Source organism: Marmota marmota, unplaced genomic scaffold (genome assembly GCF_001458135.2).
Source record: "Marmota marmota marmota unplaced genomic scaffold, marMar, whole genome shotgun sequence".
Taxonomy (NCBI): Eukaryota; Metazoa; Chordata; class Mammalia; order Rodentia; family Sciuridae; genus Marmota; species Marmota marmota.
Genome location: NW_025999842.1, coordinates 50,120,623 through 50,125,642, shown reverse-complemented (window position 1 = coordinate 50,125,642; position 5,020 = coordinate 50,120,623). Strand labels below are relative to the sequence as shown.

Genomic DNA, 5,020 nt, shown 5'->3' with positions numbered 1-5,020 from the left:
TATATATATATATATATATATATATATATATATATCTTAATATGTAAATATATATATATTATAAATATATAAAATATAATATATATTTTAATGTATAATGTATATAATATACATGTATATAATATGAATTTTTTATTTGTTCTAATTAGTTATACATGATAGTAGAATGCATTTCAACTCATGGTATACAATTGTAGCACAACTTTTCATTTCTCTGGTTGTACATGATGTAGAGTTGCACCATATGTGCAGTCATATATATACCTAGGGTAATCATGTTCATTTCATTCCACCATCTTTCCTACCTCCATACCCACTCCCCTTCCCTTCCTCCCCTTTTGCCCAAAGTTCCTTCATTCTCTCCATGCCCCCCCCACCTCATTATGGGTCAGCATCCACTTATCAGAGAGAACATTCGGCTTTGGTTTTGGGGGATGATAAACTGAGTGGTGCTGCCCTCGAAGACAGTGTGTGAGGGAACAAAGTGAAGGCTGAAGTATAGGCAAGAGTCTCCTGCAATGAGAGAGAATAGAAGTTCCATGAATGCAGAGATGGCATTGGCCCTAGACATACATCATTACATCCCAGCCTTGACTGGATGCTCCCTAAATGTTTATTAAGTGAATCACTCAATACCTCAGTGGAAAGTGGTGAAGGTCTAAATTCAGACAGGAGTCATGGGGAGAAAAGAGGATGTTTTTGACCAATATTTCTGACAAAGTATTGTTAGAATATTGTAATTGATTGAAGTATTAGGTGGACTATGACCTAATCATCTTATATGTCTTTGCAAGGAAATTTCAGATTCACCAAAGACTAAATTAAAAAAAATAGTCATTTTATGGCATCTACACATTGCTTCACAACTCATTTCTGAATTGCTTCACAACTTATTTCTGAAGTAATAAAGAGATGCTAAATAAATCATTAAAAAACATACATAGAGAGGTCAAGCTAACAGTTCTGACTAATTTGAACATAAACTCAAGTGAACTGAAGGCCAATGGCACTTCAGTGAATGGCACCATATAGTTCTGGAAGGATGGAACACTCCTACAGAATACATAGAACCTCTGTCTTCAATGAATACCAAATTACTACCAAATTTGTTTTGAAAGAAATGGAAACAAGCAGGCCAAGAGATGAGGCAGAACTTCATACCCATATTTGAAATCCAAATCCTAGTTTTCATAGATACACAAAGAGGTGGGCAAAAGATGGACCAAAAATGAAAAGACCACTTAGGTATATATTATTTTTACCTCAGTTCCTATCTGACCATCCTGAGAACCAGAAAGATTAGCCTGAAAGTGGTTATGTAGCAAACTTCAAATTCAGATCTATAAGAAAATTTTAACCAATATATGTGATGAAAATGAAATTTAGAAGCATATAAACTAAAATGTTTAAAATGAAAATCATAGGATCTTAATATGTAAAGTTCAATTTCTATTACATCACAATAATGATAATTACTGCCATTTATTAAGCAATTATTCTCTTTGGCACACTATATTAAGACTATCAATACGTAATCTCATGTAACCCATGAAGACAGGCATGATGGATAAAATCCTCAGTTTATAAATAGAAAATTAAGGTGTAAAGAGGTTAAATGACTTGTTCCATGTCCCACAATAACAGGGCAGGGATTAGAAATGAAGCCTTTCTTCCCCTCTTATTTTGTATTTGTCAGTTGAATCTATTAGGTTTTCTTACTTTTCTTTCTTTTCAAATATTCAATTGATTGAGGTGTGGTTGAAAAAAAAAAGGTGTACATATTTAAAGAACATAACCTGATGAGTTTGGAGATAAGACTATACCTGTGACATCATTACCACAATCTATGCCATGATCATGTCCGTCAACTCCAATGGCTTTTCCCACCCTCTTTCTTTATAGCACACACACATGCATGAGATCTGTTCTCTTAGTAAATTTTTAAGTAGACAATGCAGTATTGTTAACTATAGGCATGACCCTGTACAGCAGATCTCTAAGCCTTATTCACCTTGCATGTGTGGAACTTTGTATTCTTGACTAATACTCTTCTTGTTTTAAAACTAAGATTTGAACGAAAATTCTATGAAATAATTGCTAAAGAATAACCTACTAGTTACTTCTTATAATGCATCAATTTTTAAACAAATATTTTAAATTGGACTACTGAAGTAACTGCCTTTTACCAAGTACTGGTAATAACTTTAATAATAATAACTTTAGGCAGCACATGAAGTTGTTCTGAAAAATTTATCCAATTAACTCTAGCATTCACCCTACCTTGCCCCACCAACTTCCAAGAAAGGATGATCTAAAAAACAACTTCTGATTTTTTTGTTTTGTTTTTGTTTTTGTTATTTTGTTTTGTTTTTGTCCAAAACACATGATATTCTATGCAGCAAGACATTACTGAATGCCTGGGTAATGAGGCACTGCCTAGGCTTTGAGATGAAGTAGACTCAAGCAGTTCAACGGATTCTAAGTAGCCACTAACTACATGTGGGTATGTAGAACTTGAAACCTGGCTAGTCTTAACTGAGACATGCTCTATGTGTAAAAAGACACACTGTATTTCAAAATCTTACTATGAAAAAAAAAATATCTCTTCAAATTAGATGATATTTTGAATATACTGGTTTAAATGACATAATTTTCCCTATTTTTCATTACTTTTCCCATGTAGTCACTAGAAAATTTAAAATACATGTATGGTTTGCATAAACTTCTGTTGATCAGCTTGACTTAGACACCTACCTTCCTGGATCATGCATTCTAGAGAAAGAGAGGAAGAAGTACAGTAAATATGTAAGCTGGTAAACAAAGAATACATGGCAGTAGGGACTGATGCTGAGAAGAAAATGAGGCTGAAAAATGGGTAGATATTACATTAGTTGATTTTTATTTTAAAAAATCATTTTTCATATATCCTAATGCTATTCGTCCTTTAAATTCTTTATGCTAATATACATGAGTAACACAAAGAGTATAATTTTAAAATAAGTTATACAGAATTAGAAATATGGTATTAAGAACGGTAAATACTTTTAATATCATATCTGGAAGATATATATAGAACACAGCATAATTTTCAGAATGTTTTACATCATGACAATTATACTGAAGTATAACAATCAACCTTATTTTTTTCATATATGTTTCACCCACTGGGTGTTTGAGAAGCTCACAATCTTTTGAGGAGAAACAGAATTAACTCATGAAAAATGCACAAAGAAGAACGAATTTCTTCTATCCCATCCACCATCTTCTAAGAAAAGCTGGAATCAATTATCCCATTATTTTCTACTTAATCTTGCTGTTTATAATTCCTGAAACATGAACAATCATAAAAATGTAGAGCATGGAATCACGGAAAAAGATTTTCCAAAGGCCTCTTTGAAACTTCATTTCATTTTGAAATGAACTCTAAATGATTAAGTCTTACTATATACTATGCAGTAATAACAAGAGACCAAGTCTGCATCCGTAAATCCAAGACGAAAACTTGGGAAATGAAAGTTTGCTATTGTAATGAATAATTTACTATATGTATTTTTATGGGTGATATGTAAGGCAATATTTTTTCTCTGAACAGTGTAGGAAATACAATGTAAATTAGATTTGAATATGCATTATTGCTTAAGGAAAACATGGATAAATAAATAGACTTTTTAAAAATGCAAATTATATTGTAGATTATTTCATGCCAAACTGTGTAAATACAGAAACTGATACAGAAATTACTGTCAGCAACAATTTATACTTATCAGCTTTATTCATATTTCAAATGTGAATACTCTGTGAATCTGACTGCATAAATGATATTTATAAAAATACTGTAGTGCAACAATTTCTTGTATGACTGTATACTATGTTAAATGTATTTTTATGACTGGGTTAAATAAAATCATTGGACAATTGCTTGGTAAAGATGAATGATACCTAACTTTAATTACTTCAGGTTCTGACTTAGTAAAATAAAACTTCTTGAAATATCAATGGTTTTATTGAAAATGTTTTTATATATTTTCAAATAATTAGAAGTACTAGAAAAAGTCATGTCATGTTTAAATTTTGAATTAAATAATGAAATCTGAAAGTATTTTATTACAATTATTCCAACTTTATTCTAGGTGTTTAAATTATGGTCTAATTTAACAGAACTCATTTAATGACTCATTTTACAACATGATTTTTTTTTAAAAAAATATTGTAAATCAACTAATACACCCAGAGTTTGATGGACTTCCCAGATCATCCTGGACTCAGATGAGCTACATTAAATAAATACAAATTAAAATAAGTACTTTCCTGTCCTATTTCAGAATGCATATATAACATAAAAGATGTAAAAGTACATACATGAATTAATTAAAAAACTGAATCAAAATAGTAAGAGTTAGAATATTAAACAAAATATATAATTTTATAATATAGGCTCCTGTCAAAAATTATTTCAATATTTATTTACTTATAGCACTAAAAAAATCATTCTCTAAATACAATGTTACAAGTTAATACCACTCTAGAACATAACATAAGATGTATAGTTTAATGTGAGAAATTATAATCATTTGCAGGTCCAAGTAAATATAATTTATGTTGAAAAGATCATCATAGAACTGCTGTATGTCTATGCCCGCATAGATGCAAACTCAGATACGCACACTGTCTCCTAGCTAAACTAAAATGTCCAACATATCTTAACCAGACCTATTTCATATTTTTTATAAATACCATATTCATTTCTTTGTCTTTCAAAAACTTAAAATGTAAAAACTCTTTAGAATACATTGTCACAAAGAATTTTTATTAAAAATGCACCTGTTTTAGGGGCTGAGGATGTGGCTCAAGCGGTAAGGTGCTTGCCTGGCATTTGCGGGGTGCTGGGTTCGATCCTCAGTGCCACATAAAAATAAAAGAAAAGATGTTGTGTCCACCAAAAACTGAAAAATAAATATTAAAAAATTCTCTATTCTCTCTCTCTCTCTCTCTCAAAAAAAAAAAAAAAAAAAAAAAACCT

At 30.8% G+C, this 5,020-nt stretch overlaps 1 protein-coding gene across 11 annotated transcripts in view; it reads right to left on the bottom strand.

Annotated features, from left to right (window-relative positions):
* Eya4 (EYA transcriptional coactivator and phosphatase 4) overlaps positions 1 to 5,020 on the bottom strand; it is a 266,666-nt gene that overhangs the window by 134,591 nt on the left and 127,055 nt on the right. The window lies entirely within an intron of this gene.